The following is an 18,947-nucleotide window of genomic DNA, read 5'->3' as shown; positions in this document are numbered from 1 at the left end:
TATCTATGAAATATTGATTTCCGGCATATGGTCCCTTTGAGACTTTTGTTCAGCTCGACGAGTAGAATCGAATAAGCCAATAAAAAAATTTGACATTGAAAATGACCTTCAAAGTTAATTTTGCGGCACCATGTTTATGATGCAATGTTGGCGATCTCGACGAGTAGAATCGACTGGCAAAAGCTTGACCAATAATTTTTCCCCACCCTGTACAATAAAGAGTTTATCTAGAGTGTATAAAAAGTAAAAGAGATCATTCCCTGTCCATCTCGCCACATCCCGTAGCATTCTCGACGGTAATTCCAACAAAAGTTCGAAATAATAATAAATAAAAAACAATTTTAAAAAGTTTCAAATAATAAAAAACACGAAAAGGTAAAATTTTCTAAAAATTTAATACATATATAATAAAAAATACTTTATTTTTACGCTACAAGTAATTGCACATTTAAAAAGTGCCGGGCTGCGTTCGGAAACGTCACCCGGGTACACACGGGTATACTCCCTTCTCCTTCTAACTCGCTGAGATAGAAAGAGAAGGGAGTATACTCGTGTGCACTCGGGTGACGTTTCCGAACGCAGCCCAGCTCACGGCGATTTCAGGTTAGGTTTCCCTCGAGCGTGATTCTGTCTTCCCTTGCACGTGCGTCAGTTTGTATAGGAGGGAAATGGTACGCACGTATCGTCGCAAAACGATTCCCGTCGACAAGGAGCAACTCAAGAAGGCAGTTCTTGCGGTGAGAAAAGATAAAATGAGCGCTTACGCAGCCGCAAAACAATTCGATGTCCGGAAAACCACGTTGACCGACTGGTTGAAGAAGAACAATGATGAGATAGAAAACCGAGCAGTGGGCGTAAATCGAAATCAAGGAAGCAGCAGCGGTCGTTTTGCGACGATACGTGCGTACCATTTCCCTCCTATACAAACTGACGCACGTGCAAGGGAAGACAGAATCACGCTCGAGGGAAACCTAACCTGAAATCGCCGTGAGCTGACGAAGACTTGGATAATACGTGCTGCGTGTGCTCAGAGAAGTTGACAATAAACAGAGCATATGGGAAACAGTGCATTGCGTGCGAGCGTAGGACACACAACACATGCGTGCGCTTGTCAGGATCTGTATTCACGTGCCTAAATTGTTTTATGGAATAGGTAAAACAATTATTTTTTAATAATGTTTCGCATAAAAATTTTAAATAAATTTTTATATTTTTTTCTTAAAAAACAATTATTAAAATGTATCCTATTATTTTTTAGGATTAGATGTACGTATATGTGTTATAGTCAAACCCCGAAACGCGGGCATTCCTAGGATTGACTAGTCAATCCTGGGGAACGACCAAGCGTCTTGGTCAAAGCCCGAAATAAGTTTTGCGTTTCGGCTTTTGACTAGTCAATCCTAGGAATAACTAATACGGCTGGTCAAAGTTAGAAACTAAGAAAAATTACTTCGGACTTTGACCAGTCAATCCTAGGTGTGGCTTAATTCGGACTGTGTGACTGTTAACAAATAAAATCAAGATTTTTTTTACTAAATTAAGTTCTTATTGTTAACATAATGTAGCTTTTTATTTACTTTTTTACTCTTGTACATAGTTTTTTTCTCCTTAAGTTTAAAAATGTAGCTTTGGTAAAATATTGGTAAATGTCTACAATTAGGGCCCCAACGAGAAATCAATTAAAAAGAGGTAAATTCTATGTATTTTTGCCCCCCGAATCCAAAACTGTTGATAAAATTTGGGGGTCGCTTGTATTTACTAAGATATTGTGGTAAATATTGACATAAAATCATTATTTTCAAAAGTTAATGACTTTGTGGGGTAGACCTTGCTTCACCTTGCACAGTAAACATAAATATCGTGTTCTCACAAAAATTATAACGTCACAGTGTTCGACCGACAATCGAGCAATGAAGTCTATCGTCAGTAGTCCTGTGTTATAACAATTAATAGAACAATGAAAATATTTCAGTTTCTATCCATGTGTGAAAGGCAAAATGAATTAATAGAGTTTTTGCGAAAATGTGGCGTAATTAAAACAGAAATTATATGTCCGCGTCACTAACCTATGTAGGTTAGTGACGCGCTTTAAAAGTATTTAAGTGTTTAAAGCGCGTCATCTAACCTATCAACATTCCACGATACGGAACGCGAGAAAAACATCTCATCGGATACATGGCAGAATTTTTTTTTAAACGGCGATACAAGTTTAGCGACAGAATAGTTGCTTTTTTCGAAGCCATCGGAAAATTTTTTCCGCCGGAAAAGAATACAACCGACAATGAGTAATAATTAATCCGTATTTGATAAATAAAAAAACCAAATATCCAAGTTTAGTGTTTTTTTTTTTCATTTTCTTAACGATATCTTAAAAAATACAAGCAACCCCCAAATTTTATCAACAGTTTTGGATTCGGGGGGCAAAAATACATAGAATTTACCTCTTTTTAATTGATTTCTCGTTGGGGCCCTTGTAGACATTTACCAATATTTTACCAAAGCTACATTTTTAAACTTAAGGAGAAAAAAACTATGTACAAGAGTAAAAACAGTCACACAGCCCGAATTAAGCCACACCTAGGATTGACTAGTCAAAGTCCGAAGTGATTTTTCTTAGTTTCTAACTTTTACCAGCCGTATTAGTTATTCCTAGGATTGACTAGTCAAAAGCCGAGGTGGATTGCTGAGGCCGGGTTTACCCGGGCGCCTGAGGCCCCGCTATCTGCGGCCTCGTCCGTCGCTGTCTCAGGCGTGCCGCACGCCTGCCGCGTTGCCCTCGCCGACCCGTGATCCCTGTTGCTTCCGCGTTCGCCACCCCTCCTCGGTCCTTGGTCCTCCCGGACCTCTCTTTACTGGTACTCCTTCGGAGATTCACCGTAGTGTGGGTGAGGCGCCGCGCGTATTACAAATTCATAAAAATAAAAGAAAAATAATCAAATTGCGGAAACGCGATCGAATTCGGCCCCTGGAGATCTCGCCGTGGCCTCCCTGGTCTGTCCCTGAGCGTGAAATTACGCGCCTTGTGACGGCGGCGGGGCGCTGCCACGATGCGGCGGGCCGCAACGTCACAGTATACACACATATAAGATACTTGATACCACATGATATTTCCAAGAAAATTATTCGATAAACAAACTTGTATTAGGCAGTGTATTACTGTTTATCATACTATTTATTATATTTTTATTTAATTTTGTAAAGATTAAACCTGTATAAACAAACATGGGAAAAGGGACAAAAAAATAAGAAGACTATACTGATTCGGGATTATTATTATTTCTGCAAGTTTTACTTGTTTTTTTAGAAGCAAAATTATTCATTAATTAAAATTTTTAAAAATGCACGCACTGGAATTTTATTTTGTCACTATACAGGGTGATTCAGGATTTCTGCAACAAACTCTGAGGAACGATAGGTCTCGTAGAAAGGATCATCTTTTGTCAAGCAACCCATGTTTTCTGATGCGTCGTTTAGGAACTAATTGTAATAAATGTCACCTAAGACCTGTCTGCGCGGTCGCGTAGCTCCTGAACGACGCATCAGAGAACATGGGTTGCTTGACAAAAGATGATCCTTTCTACGAGACCTATCGTTCCTCAGAGTTTGTTACAGAGGTCCTGAATCACTTTGCATATAGTACATATAAGAGACTTTTATTTGTTACTTTATTTACAAATATTGGGCTGAATTCATTCGCAAGAGAAAGATGCGCAAATTCTGCTCTGTTGCAAGAGTTGTTGATTGGCTTTATGGTTTTTAACCAATTAACTTGTAGATTTTTCGTAAGAACGGAATTTGCGTATGTTTTTCTTGCGAATGAATTCAGGAGTCAAGCCCGAAATGTGTGTGCAATTGGAATTTTATTTTGTTATTATATATATATATATATATATATGTATATATATGTGTGTGTGTGTGTGTGTGTGTGTGTGTGTGTGTGTGTGTGTGTGTGTGTGTGTGTGTGTGTGTGTGTGTGTGTGTGTGTGTGTGGTGTGTGTGTGTGGTGTGTGTGTGTGTGTGTGTGTGTGTGTGTGTGTGTGTGTGTGTGTGTGTGTGTGTGTGTGTGTGTGTGTGTGTGTGTGTAGTGGAGACCGGGGCGAAGTCGGCCTTTTTTTCGGTGCCGATTTTTAACAACAAAATAAATCATTTTAGTAAAATATAATATACCATTGTAAAGAGTGAACCTTTAGCTACAAAATTTATACAGGCATTTTTGATCTACGTCGCTTTGTTCAACCGGTATGGAGTAAAAACGACAAAGGTGCAAAAATCGAACAGTCAAAATTCCCGGGGCGGAGTCGTTACACCTCCGGGGCGGTTTTCTGTTTTCATTCTCGGACTGGATTTTAAATAAAGATACATAATTTTGATCATAAAAAATAATAGAATACACTTTATTCAATGTTTTTTAGTAAAAAAATAATAATTTCATCAAGAAAATCAATTTTCTTTTTCGCTATCAGTATCATTGAAACAGTTAAAACATTTAAAGACAGAGTCTGACAAGCGCACGCACTCGTTGTGTGCCTTACGCCTGCACGAAATGCACTGTTTTTCGTCGGCTCTGTTTTCTATCATGTCCGAGCATACGCAGCACATATTATTTAATTTTCTTGACTTTGTTTTTCGCCCACTGCTCGTCGAAGGCTGCGGTTCTGATTGCATGGCATTTTTTTTGGGCCGGCCTCTCTTTCTCGGCGTAGTGGTAATGGTCGATTTTGTCGTTCTCTTCCTTGTAGCAGATTTCTCATCTTTCTTCCGCTTCGACTCTGCCTGCTCAGTGGCCAATTCCTTCATTTAAGGCGAGTCAGTAAGGGCGGCGGTCGTTCTTCGTTTTCGTCCTTTACGAGTTGTCTGCCTCGGAGCGGCTTTAGAAAACGCTCGAATACTTTCAAGCGTCGCGCTCAAGTTCCGTGTATCATCACGACGGGACATGGAAGAATCCGTGAAATCGAATTCATTTTTATTCTGTTCGGCTGCGTCAGGTTCGGCTGATGTATCCGGATCAGCTGCGTCAGATTCGGCTGATGTATCCGGATCGGCTGCGTCAGGTTCGACTGATGTGCAGGTGCTCACCGGGCATGGTTGCTTTGGTGAGTACCTGTGCCGCATCGGGAAGGAGCGCACCACGGGGTGCCATCACTGCCCGGAGGAGGCAGACACGGCGCAACACACGTTAGAGTTCTGCCCCGCGTGGAAAAAACAGCGCCGTGTCCTCCGGGTTAGTGTTGGGCACGATCTCTCCCCCTCGGCCATCATCGCTGTGGCGGTCGGGCCGAGGGGCGAAGAGAAATGTAGGGCGTTCGTCTCCTTCTGTGGCGACGTAATGTCACGAAAGGAGGCGAACGAAAGAATTAGGAGGGGAGAAGTTCTCCCCCCCCTGCGGATAACCGCCAGGAGGAAGGCAACGGGGCACTGGGACCACTGCAAAGGCCGCCGCCGATGAGACGGCGGCGGCGTGGGCCCCCATAACGATGCAACCCCGGCTGCAACCCCACTTAAAATGGGGCGCGATAAAACAACGGCGCGGGGGCGGGGGTGTCACCCCCCGACGGGGATGTCATCCTCCCGACCCCCGCGCGGGCTCCTCTCCCACTCCACATAGGGGGGGGAGGATGCGTTATCAAACTGGGCGAATGGGCAGCGGCGGGGGCGAGCCCTTAGGGGCCCGCCCCTCTGCCGCTGACTTTTTTGTGCCGAGCAGGTCGGCGGAAGTTGCGGGCTGGGGGGGGTTCGGGCAGAGTCCTCACGTGGTCTCCGCCGATGGCCCCGTCTGGGCCCCCGCCTGCTCTCCTAGCGGGAGCGCGAGGGGGGGAGGGATCCATCACTTCGGTGACGGCACTCCCTTCCCCCCTCGCCCGGGGGCGGGCGCACGGTCGGGGATAGCCGTGCGCCCGTGCGAAAGCAACCCTGGAGGAGGGGGGTGGCGGATGAGGGTGGTGTCTCTCATCCGCCACAAGTTTAGGTCTTGCCCGGCTAGGGCACGGCGTGGGGAGGTTCATGGATGTGATCATTGCGTTTCCCGGGGCCTCCCCACATAGCACCGCGAGGGACACCCGGGGGGGGGGGGGTTTAGTTGGTTAGAGTCCAACATAACCGCCTGCCCCACCCCGGGGGCGGGGGTATCCGTGTGAATTTCCCCCCGTTAACAAAAAAAAGGTTCGACTAATGTACCCGGATCGGCTGCGTTAAGATTGGCTTCTTTGGGACCAGCGGAAGTAGAAGGGTTCTCCCTATCCGTAACGCTACTCGGCAAAAATTCGTATTCCTGGAAAATGTCCGGGTTGAATGGAGAAATTCCAGTGCATTCAAAGCCGGACACAATATTTTGATGCGTTACGGCAAGTGGCAGTGCCTTAGTCACGAATCCAGGGATGTCATATATCGTCATGGTCCCACCAGGGTTCCACAACCTGCTCCTTGTCGACGGCAGCCGTTTTGCGATGGTACGTGCGTATCATTTTCCTGCAGTTGAGAAATACAATGACGCAATTGCAACGGAAAATAGAGTGAAACCACCGGGACGAGTCCGCCCCGGTGGCTTGGTCACGACTTCGCCCCGAACACAAGTTTTAGGTTTGGTCGCTTATAAAATAATAGAAATCAATGAAAATAAAAAAACTACACTGGATTCGTGTTCAGCATGCATTACTCTTTAGAATCACTTACTTTGAGATTTGGAGAGACAATAATACTAAAGGTATTACAAACTTTCGACGCGGAAGAAATTTCACTTTTGACCTGCGAAAACACGTTTGCTTCGATAACAATCACAACATGGCACGTAACCTCACTAAACTCCGTTGGTCACGTGGGCACCATAGTTTACACAACATACAGATTTCGAGATAATTGCAAAAAAACGACTCCGTTCCGAGCCCGACTTCGCCCCGGTCTCCCCTATATGAGAGATTTATTTTTTTTATTTTTTTATCTACAAACAGTATAATAGTTCAGTGCAATAAAACACAATGTGAAACACAAATGTGTGTTCAATGGTAATAATATAACTAATAATATAAATAACTAAGTTTTTACTGCTTAATAAACTGAAATGATGAAAAACAAGATTGTTTGCACTCCTCATTTTTTAGTATTTTTTACCTTAAAAAAGTATAAAATAAAGTATATTATTTCAATCAAATTTTGACCTTACTTCGACGTTGAAACGATGTCAAAATGATAGTTGAATAGTCGTTGATATTTTATACGCTTTCGACGTCGAATAGACCAGAATTTCGACATTTGGTTTTCGACGTTGATTCGACGTCGTATCAACCAAACGTTTCTGACTGGGAAGTATCGAAAATTATTAACGTCTTGACGATTAAAGGACCAAAACCAATTGTCGAAACGTCACGATGGTTATTTGCCAACAACGTCGGATAAAATGAAAGTATAATGCATAAATATGTTTAAAACTATTCAAAAAATATTTTACATAAACCGGAACTCCGAGATTCCACTCAGCATATCACTCTATTCTCTCTAAGTACGCGGCGTTCGGGCGGTATTAATTTATTTAAAAATCATACAACATTGCTACTGTCTGGAACTTTATAGAAAATACTTCAGTATTTTCAGAACTATTCGAAAAATATTTTACATAAACCGGAACTCTTATAGATTTTGTACGACATCTCACTCTATGCTACGGAAAACTAGCAGATAATTTTTTTTAATGGACTGTTTGGCGCTCGCCTTTGTAAATAATAGTTTCGTCATTATTAGTATTAGTGTTAATATTAGTTACTTTCGTTAGTATTAGTATTATCGGTACATTACCATATTTTCGGTGACTCGCGCGAAACGTCGGCAGATCACTCGGATCGGTATCGATATTTTCGCGACTCACCAATCGGTGCTGCCCTCGCACACCCTTCGAGGGCACCCGTCATAAGAGGAAGAACAAATTGCTCGCTCGCGGCACATTACAGGACCACGAGCTCACTCATCGTCACGCCGTCGAAAGGCACTCATCGCTAAACGGTCTCGGCGTGCACATCCTCCCGTGCACATTTTGAACCCTACGGAAGGCTGAACAGGGCTTGCTTCTCCGAGAGTGCGATCTCGTCTGCCTTGCTGTTTTGCCGCTCCTGCCTGCTTACTCTGTTTGCTTCTGCCTGCTTGCTTTGCTTGCCTGCCTGCTGTTGCTTGCGCCTGCTTACTCTGTGCCTGCTTGCTGCTTGCGCCTGCCTAACGACGGACGAATCCCTCCAGGAGACGACGGCCGACCGAAAGATGAGTCGCTTTCGTTTATTTCGCTTTAATTTCGCGTCGAGGAGACGAACACACCTTCGACCGCACAAAAAAACTGCGTTCACAAATACTGGCACAGAAAAATACGTATGCACTCGATTGTGACTAAATTTGCACTGATGACTCGTAAAAGGCTTCCCCTTAGACGCCAAACCACCATAGAAGCCTACAGTGTTGCCACGCCGGCAAAAAAATTTTTTTCCACGAACTTTTTGATCACACCTCGTATATATCGAGCCTTTAATCACAAGCGATTTGGAGATTGATTCTTTCTAGATTCGAAAGACACGTTTCTCTCGACTTACCACCCAGTTAGCAGTTCCTCTCAAAACAGGCATGTTTACCATCCATCTATCGATCAATCTGTTAAAATCAGTTGCTTTGGAATCTTGATTCGTATCGGTAATAAAACCAAAATTAAAGGGAAAGTGTGCGCCGTACACATAATACTTCATCGTCATCGTCATGTTTGCATAAGCCTCCATCATCATAACTTTTTCCGAATATTCATCTATCACTTCTCGCCATCCTTTGACCATTTCGTAGGTGCGCAGCTGATGCTGGGTGTATATTTTATACGTGTAGCCGGGGTCTTTAAGATTTAGATTACCTGTAAGTGGTTCGTCCAATAATCTGACGTCCTCGCACAAAACTCGTATCGCGTCCACCCGAAAGCCGTCCACCCCTTTGTCGAGCCAAAATCTCAAGACATCTTGAGGGCAGAAGTAGAAAGCACGATATATGTTTGAGTGAAACATCTGTATACCTTTCCGATCTATATGTATTTTCAAGTGGATTAAACCACTAGGCTACATACAGTATTCCTCATTAAAAGCTCATTCGATTAAAGTAATAGTTTGCATACAAAAATTATGAAATAATTTGATTAATTATTTTGCTATATGTTTTACACAAGATCAAATTGTTTTTAAACTTAATTCATGCATATTAGGAAATGGAAAAATTTACAATTAATATACTGTAACAATAATAGTTACAGTAATACCTTGATTATATATACAGTATGATTAGTTACTGATCTCAAGTGATTATTTTGTAGCAAATGTAATTTTCTATCAGATAGAATTAATAAGAAACATAAAAAAAGGAAGAGAGGTGTTACTATAATGTTGTTAATTAAATTGAACAAGTCATTCCCGATTAGCTAATATCTTTGATAACAAAGATAATATAAGTTTACAAAAAAGAATGTAGAAGGGGTTGTCATATGTCCCCTCGTTTGCGAGAAAACTATGAAATGACTCGAAGGACCAGAGGAAGGGTATCGGAGTTCTCCCTTACCTTTAGAGGCGCGAAAAAGCGAAAAGTGAAGCGAACAAATTAAAAGGCGACTCACCGCCCGGCACGTATTCCGCTCGGCCAGGCCTGGTAATCTCCTGCGTCCGCGATATTGGCCAGCAAACAGGCAGTCAATAGGCAGTAAAGCAATAATGCAGGCAGACAAGCAAGCAGACTCAAACAGGCAGGCAAAACCATACAGCAAGCAGGCAGGCCTTTCGTGCTAGCACCGGGTCGTAGCGTGCGAGTGCCGTCTCAATTATGTTCTCAAAAGATGAGTTTCGGACTTGTGGCTCCGAGGACTCGTCGTTTCTAACTTGGTCAAAAAAGTGAGTCTCGGACTTGTGATCCCGAGGACTCGTCTATCAGGACTGATTTCCGGAGCGATCCTGCAAGCGTGGTCGCGAGCGAGTAATCGGTTCCTCGTTATCGCTACCGTCGGCGGATGAGCGATGGCAGCACCGATTGGTGAGTCACGCGTAGGCATATCAATCGAAGCTATCGATCGCGATCCGCCGACGTTTCGCGAGATAATAAATGTACAAGACAAACTTATCAACTAATGATTACTAACTATATTTACAAAGCAGTACCAAACAGAATGAGTTGCTGCAGTTGTTTCTCAGTTCGATTTGGCTTTATGTTACGAATGTGGCATATTTCCAGAAAATTATGTGACATAAGGGATTTGAAGAGTAATTGCGATAAGAGGCAGCACTTTGCCATTGTGGAAAAATTTTGCAAAAAAAATTGAATAAAACCTCAACATTTGTCATGCACGAGTAAATATATGGAATATACTGACAAAAAATTTTTGTTACATAAATAACAAAACATAAACGCGAAAGACACATTTTACACGACTTGGGATTTTGTCAAATTTTTAAGGGGATGCTGGAGTGACGGCCGAACTCCGACGGGATAGCGCCATCATCTAAGCGGAACTAAAGACGTCGATAATAATTATTGACACTTCTAATCTGTGTTTTCTACATTACCGGGCTATCTCAGAACATGTGTTGGAAATACATGATACGTTGCACACATGCAATGTGTCGACGGCCTCGGTAGCATGTGTGTGACAGATGACTCTCGTGCCGCACACAAGTGCGTGCCGTGCACGTGTGCGCTGAGAGCACCGCGTACAACCGAGGCCCGTTTCTATTATTCCGTAATATTGCATTGGATATTTTTCTAGTATATATACACGTATGTATATCATGTACTGGATATATATATATATATATATATATATATATATATATATGCAATGTCGGAAGTGTAAGGCATATATATAATGCGTATTATGATGTATACACATACACATATATACATATACGCAATTATAGCGCCTACGCAATTATATGTATAAGAGTATATATACATTGCATGTATATGCGCATTATGGATTATGAACATAGGTTCTGGGTGTTATTAGTATTTTTATTTCACCGAAAGTGAATAATGTAAAATACACAAACTTTTATTATATATATTGTGACGTTGCAGTTTCGCTGCATTGTGGCAGCGCCCCGCCGCCGTCACTAGGCGCGGGTTTTCGGTAAATAATTATTTGCTTCGCGCCCGAAGACGGTCCCAAGAGTCGATGCGAGATCTCCAGGGGCATAATTAAGCGCGTTTGCATGTTCTGATCCTTTTTATTTTCTTTGTACTATTGCGTGGCGCCTCACCGAGCTGAGACCGGAGTTCCTGAGGACATGCAGCGGATCGCGAAATACGGAGTCGACCGAGAGGATCGAAACGATAGATCGATCGACGAGGGCGGACCGCGGCGAGACTCGCGGGCCGACGAGTACAAGGGAGCGCAGGAGGACACGCGCGCGGCGCGTGACACAGCGGCGGACGGACCCGTAGAAGCGGGGCCCCGGGACGCCGGGGCAGAATGAACTTCACCTGTCTTCCTCATCTGCAGACCGGACTCCGGGATGGGTGGCCACCATTCCCGGACCGAAACGGAGGGAGCACGGAGACATTAGCGTCCCGTCCACTGCCGGGAAAAATCCCGGCGAAATCACCGCGCGAGCGAGGAACTATTAAGCGTCCTGCGGGAGCCGTGATTGACGGCCCTGCACAAGGATACGTCGTGAGCCTGCGAGCTCACCCCTAATTGGTCCGCGCTATAGCGTCGCAGGGCCGCGTACGCCCGGAGTGGGGGCGCTATCGATTCCGCCATCGAGCGAATTTTCGGGAGCACTCTCGGATCGTCCTCCAGCGAGATAAGTCGTTTAACGTGGCACAGTACGCCCGGCCTTTCGAGCCCTTGTTCTGACGACGACGATCGGCCCGACCTTTGGCGGCAACATACCCTCGGGAGGAGGCAGATCACTGGTGAGGTTGCCTCGCGTAATATTCCGTATGTAAAGCCACGACACCGCCCTCCGGGCCGCGCTTTCGCTCAAGAATAACTTCGGTAATTAGCGTATTTGCCGATAAGGCGTTGATATGGCGATCGATAGCGAAAGCGAGGGGCGCCGGACTGGTTTCGTGGCCATGGGATCGCGACCAAACTTGCAAACCCCTGGAGATCGCGGTAGACGTGTCCAAAACGGATGTCGAGATCGCGAATTCGCCATGTCTCGCGACCTTCGCGTTCGCGACCGCGTGTTTCATTGTGCGTCGTAATTCGTACGGTCGGGACTTAGATTCCGCACGCGGCATTACTCGCGTTATTAATTGGGGTGGACTATTACTCGCGTTCGGTTGCTCCTTGCGTTGGGATAATTGCGTTAGAGTATGACTCGCGTTGGATTTCTTGCGTTCGGTTGATTCTCGCGTGAGAATAATTGCGTTCAGATAGTACTTGCGTTAGGATACGATTCGCGTTAGAATAGCATTCGCGTTTATTACTGTATTTCATTGTTACTCGCGGTACCTTCGTATTTTCGCGTTAGTTATAGTATTTTGCGTTATGTCGGGGGCCTCTGCCCATCATTCTTCGCGTTAAAATATCGCTGGCAATAGCGTGTTGCGTTTGGACGATGTTTGCGCTGCGATTATTACTTGCGCTGGATTAAGAATTTGGCGACAGAATCCCTGCGTAGCTTTGGACGTGGCGTTCACGCGCTCCGAGCGTGACACACCCTGATTTCGCGATCTTTCGCGCTCAACCGTACTTTCTATTGATATTATTTCGCGTTTACTTCAATTATTGCGTATTCGGCTGTGTCGTTTTGCCGATATTCTATGTTAGTTGTAAGTTTAATTTTCAACTATTATCCTCTGATTTGATAACGGCGCATTCCGCGCGTCTACTGTAAATTAACGTAATATTCCGTTCATTTCTTACCTCCGCGTGACGATTATTGTTTGTTTCATTTCTGACATCCGCGTGATCAATTGCTTATTTGATTATGGTAACAAGGAAAGCCGAATTGGCAGTGACTCTCTCACCGGAGAAATTCCTCCGAATAAACGTTGTTATTCATTTGTTAATTGCCTGAGTTAGTGATTTAGGCGTCACCCCGCCGAATACCGCGCTGTCCTTCATCAACCCCGCCCATAACCGTTAGGTCGAGCTGGCCGATCTCTCGCACACTTCCTTGCGTTTTGCGTTTCTTTCGGGTTTAGCGTACTTAGTGGACGCGTGTCTACGCGTCTGGCGCCCAACATTAAGAATTTTCGTGTCGAGTTGCCGGACTGTGCGAGGAATCGTCGGAGAGGCCCACCACCCTTCTCTCCTTCCCCCTTTTGATCCGTCGCACGCCCCGGGTACGGCCGGGAGTGAAAAAGACGTGACAATATATATTATATATATATATATATATATATATATATATATATATATATATATATGTACTGTTTATATATTTATAATACAAAATGACAAATATTGTGGGGGTAAAATATCAGGCGAAGGTGCGTCGAAGTTCCCACAATAACGATATCTTTTAGTTAGGTATAATCTCGCTCTATTTATTCATGCTCTATCTTACAATGTAATGAATCGAATTATTATCCTTTATCGTGTACGAATATGTGGACGTATGTAATTGTGTAGGATTAATGTGTAGAGTATAAGTGTTGTTAATTAGTCGTCCACAAACGGTCGAATTCGAGGAGGAGTCTTGAAGACATGGCCAGTCTGCGTCGCCACAGATATCCTAGGAGTGCTCGGATTAGGTAGGAGCCGGATGCGTAGTACTCGGGTCGGCAGGTCGATAAGGTATAGCTTCCACGGCAGGAAAGTCTTCACCTTGGAGATCGGGAACGGACCCTCCGTCTTGGCCTCGGGTGCAGGAATCAGGACCGAGATTGGACTCGCCTTTCCGCGGCAGGGTGTCTGTCGATTCTTACCGCAGAAAGTTAATGCCCTGCGAAGCAGGTATAAACGAAGGCCCCGGATGAGGAGCACACTCCGTATCAAAAAGAGTTATGTCAGGGGCCCTGGTAGTGAGCACGCCCTGACTGGTGAGCTTGAATGCTGGAGAAGCCCCGCTGAGCTGCCCTAGATATAGGGGTCGATGTCGAATCTTCTTTACGCGAGAGGATACCGGCGATGCTCCGCGTAGCGGGCGCGAGCCGAACCCTCTCGCCGCGCGAGCCCGCGCTGCCGCCCGCGCCGCGCGCCTCTCGTCGTACTGCCCGCGTTGCATGCGTACCGTCGCGCGCTCGTGGCGGACAGCTGACCGCCACAAATATATTTACAGTAAATTTTTTTTCAAGAAATGTTATAAAACCATATGTTTTGAATATTGAGAAAATAGAATGTCAGTACCGCCAGAATTGACGCTTTGACATTTTATTTTGTCAGTACCATTAGAATAGACGCTTCTGGCATTTTATTTGTCAGTACCATCAGAATAGACGCTTCTGGTATTTATTTTGTCAGTACCGTCAGAACTAACGCTTCTGGCATTTTATTTTGTCAGTATCATCAGAATAGACGCTTGTGACATTTTTTTGTCAGTACCGTCAGAACTGACGCTTGTGACATTTTATTTTGTCAGTACCGTCAGAACTGACGCTTCTGGCATTTTTTGTCAGTACCATCAGAATAGACGCTTCTGGCATTTTATTTTGTCAGTACCGTCAGAACTGACGCTTCTGGTATTTTATTTTGTCAGTACCATCAGAATAGACGCTTCTGGCATTTTATTTTGTCAGTACCGTCAGAACTGACGCTTCTGGCATTTTATTTTGTCAGTACCGTTAGAACTGACGCTTGTGACATTCTATTTTGTCAGTACCGTCAGAACTGATGCTTCTGGCATTTTATTTTGTCAGTACCGTCAGAATAGACGCTTCTGACATTTTAACAGAATTAAAATTAGCCAGCCCACGATTAACGCCTCTGAAACTAATTAAATCTAGCCAGCCCACGATTGACACCTCTGGCACTTAATTAAAATTAACCAGGCCACTTTTATAATATCCCAGATAGCAAAACCTGTCATATTTATGCAAACTGAAATATGTACGTAAACTCGTGACGAGCGTTTGCACAAATAACATGTAATACTGTGTGTGCAAATGCTCAATCATTTACACATTATAGCTGCAAACAGTTTACAGCATCAATTTACATATCTTTGTTGTAAAAGTACTATAAGTATGAATCCTATAAGTACTATAAATATGAATCGCCGCATGAGTGAGTGAGAAGAAGGGAAGATGACAAGCTCTCTCTCGCTTGGCGCGTCGTCACACGGATAGACGGTCTCTCTGTGTGTAAGTGGAGTAGAAAAAAACATAGCAAGGCTCGAGGCTCGAGCTCGATCGCTTGACGAGCAGCGATTGCCGTCCCCTATACTCACTGCGTGTATGCGTGTATATGCGTGCGTGTATGCGTGTATGCATGCATCCATGCATGCGTGTGTACGTACGTGTATGCGACATGCGTGCATGCATGCATGCGTGTATGGGGTATGTTTTTTGCTTTTTATTATAAAATAATAATTATTTAATTATTTTCAGAATAAAAGGGCAAAAATAATTCATAAAATATAAAAAATGATTCAATTTGTAAATAGTCAACATTTATTGATTTTTTTATATAACAATTGAAGACATAATAAAGGAACGCGTGTTTTGGATGATACGAATCAAAAGAAAAAAGAATCAAACCGACCCGTCGACTATTTATAAATAAAATTATTGTGTACATGCCCCTTTTTTTCTGAAAATAATTAAATAATTATTACTTCCTAGTAAAAAGCAAAAAAATTTAAAGAAAAAAATAGTAGAAGTAACAAGGGTCGGACTCTGGGCAGTATTTTAGCAGTCAGATGTCCTACCGCACTGCTACACACAATTTCGATATTGAGTGTTATCTCACGGTATATATGTCACGTTGAAATCTTTTTTTTTTGTTAATTACTTTTGAACGGCTGGCCAGTGCTAATATTTTACGTACATACTCAGAGATTGCCTCCTAATAAACTGAGAGGTCTATTCTGTAAACGTTAACATCATTACGTGCTTTGCGCAGATATAATATACCATAGAAATGCTGCGCAAAGCACGTAACGATATCGTTATCATTTACAGAATAGGCTTCTCATTTCTATTAGGGGCAACCTCTGAGTATGTACGTGAAATATTAGCACTGGCCAGCCGTTCAAAAGTAATTAACGAAAAAAAGATTTCAGCGTGACATATATACCCGTGAGGTAACACTCGATATCGAAGTTGTGTGGAGCAGTGCGGTAGGACATCTGACTGCTAAAATGTCCCGAGGCAGACCCTTGTTATTTCTATTATTTTTTTTTTAACAGAATAGGCTCCTGAGTGTCATTATCTGCGCTTCCTAACGCGTGCCATCATACCACGCTGAGAACGCTTATCTATCTATAAAACTATCTACAAAGCCAATAAAAAGATATTCATATTTTAAAAAGCGTCCCATTATTACGTGTCGTGAGACGCGATAGCGACGGCATCGCTACCGGCGCATAAAGGGCCGGTACGAGGGCGGCAAGGCGGGATCAACAAAGTAAGTAATAATTCGTATTGTCGGTAATACACATATATGTACACACACATACATACGTACGTATGTCCATACACACATACATATGCATGGCGTCATAAATGCTTTCCTATCTGAAGATAGTCGCGTCCGAATCAAATAATAGCATATTATTAACTAGGATTTTAGACAATACGATTAGGCCAGTCATATTAGACATCAAACCTTTCAATTAATTTCCCAGGTTGCAACCATCATGAATCGTTTTGATTTGAGGTGCTATAAGTGAGATTTATTTTGCTTCGCAAAATTAATGGGGAATAAAAAGTTATTAACATATTATCAACAAAAAACGCGATTTTTTTTTTCAAATATCTCGAAAACTAAGTAAGATAGGGTAACTAACTATACTATACCTTTTTTGTAGAGCATAAATTATCTACAATAATGATTTGAACAACATTTATCGTCAAGTCAGTCGTTTAGCTTGCACGCGCCGTCAAACTCCGCTTAATTATCTACAATAATGATCTGAACAACATTATCGTCAAGTCAGTCGTTTAGCTTGCACGCGCTGTAGACGCGCTACTCCGAGACTCGGATCCCGAAAACCTTCAATTTCGTCATTTTTTTTATGTTGCGCCAGTGATTTTTACCCGTCATTTAAAATAAAATTAAAACCCCAAAAAACACACATTATCTGAGAACTACAAAGTGACGCGCAAAGTTATCCAATATTGCTCACAAGTCGGATAACGCTTAATTTTGTGCGTCAATAAAAATCAGCGTTCGTCGTACGAAAAAATACAAGGGTCCTTTTTTATTGCAAATTTTGTCCGCAACAAGATGCATATGATAAATTCGTCTCAAATGAATTTTAAGGCCTGAAAACAGCGAAAACTAAGACTATTCCAAAAAGTCAAATTTTTTGCTTACATAGCTACAAACTAAAGAAAATGGTCTAAAATCGGTTTGCACCATGAAAAGTATTCTTTGTAGTTCTCAGATAATGTGTGATTTTTGGGGGATTTTTAATTCTATTTAAATGACGGAAAAAAATCATCGGCACAACATTAAAAAAAACGACGAAATCGAGGGTTTTCGGGATCCGAGTCTCGGAGTTTGACAGCGCGTGCAAGCTAACGACTGACTTGACGATAAATGTTGTTCAGATCATTATTGTAGATAATTTAAGCTCTACAAAAAAGGTACGTATAGTTAGTTACCCTATCTTGCTTAGTTTTCGAGATATTTGAGAAAAATATAAAAAATCGCGTTTTTTTGTTGCTAATATTGTTAATAACTTTTTATTCCCCGTTAATTTGCAAAGCAGAGAGTGTGTGTGTGTGGATAGTGATATGCAAAATCCATTTCAACCGATCACCATTTTAATCGATTAAATTCTAAGGATGTTTCAATCCTTCAAATGAATGTAAGTAAGTAGTGAGAGAGAGAGAGAGGGGGGGGGGGGTGTAAGAATGTGTGTTGAGATTAGAAGAACAGAGAATGCAGTAGAGGGTGAGGAAAGGGAGGATAGACAGATAAATAGATAGATGTGTTACAGTAAATGTATTAATTTCGTAAATGCATACAGTTACTAATCCATGTATGCACATACATATTGACAACATAATATATAAGTAGAGGAAAAAAATTATGCATTATATATGTTACAGTAAATGTGTGAATGCCTAATTTGTCTACTATATATTATACATATTATTATATATTATCAGTATGTATGTTACAGTAAATGTATGACTGCATAATTTGTCTGCTATACATATACATTATATATAAATGGGTCAGTTTTCTATTGCTAAACTGGCTGGACTAGCTCGAGAGTTTATCTTTTTCCTTCCAATGTGGAGTAAAAAAGATAGACTCTGAACTAGTGCAGTCAGTTCAGCAATAGAAAACACATCCAATATGTATGTGCATACATTGACTAGTAAATGTATATGTAACAGTAAATATGTAAATACATAATTTTTCGGTTATACTTAACAGATAAGGATAAAGATATATACTTTATTTACCCCGAAGGGCCTTAAAGGGCGTTTTGAAGGGACTTTCCCAACCCTATTCACTATTCCATCCTATTATCTATTCCTCCATTCCTATTTCCTCCTTTGGACCAACGGTTTAACGTCTCTTCCGAAAGACGGAGCCCAGTTTCCATCTAAGGATACTGTATCCATTTGGGATCTATCCGCAGATGGGGGGGCAGCGTTTTGCTGAGAAAAATTCTCATCGGCCTCCCCCGGGATTCGAACCCGCTTCTCCGGATTACGAATCTGGCGCTCTACTCACTAGACCAGTGAGAAACGATACTCGGATCGACGTCAATTCGATATCGATTTCTATCAGATCTCATCGATGCGGTTTTGCAGGTTGTTGAACATCGATAGTTTTCAAATATTCGAGGTTTTTCGCTATGTTATGATAACTTGCAAACAAT

Source organism: Temnothorax nylanderi, unplaced genomic scaffold, assembly GCF_030848795.1.
Source record: "Temnothorax nylanderi isolate EJ_2023f unplaced genomic scaffold, tnyl_v1.0 TNYL_tig0227_pilon, whole genome shotgun sequence".
Classification (NCBI taxonomy): domain Eukaryota; kingdom Metazoa; phylum Arthropoda; class Insecta; order Hymenoptera; family Formicidae; genus Temnothorax; species Temnothorax nylanderi.
This window is presented reverse-complemented; position numbering follows the sequence as displayed.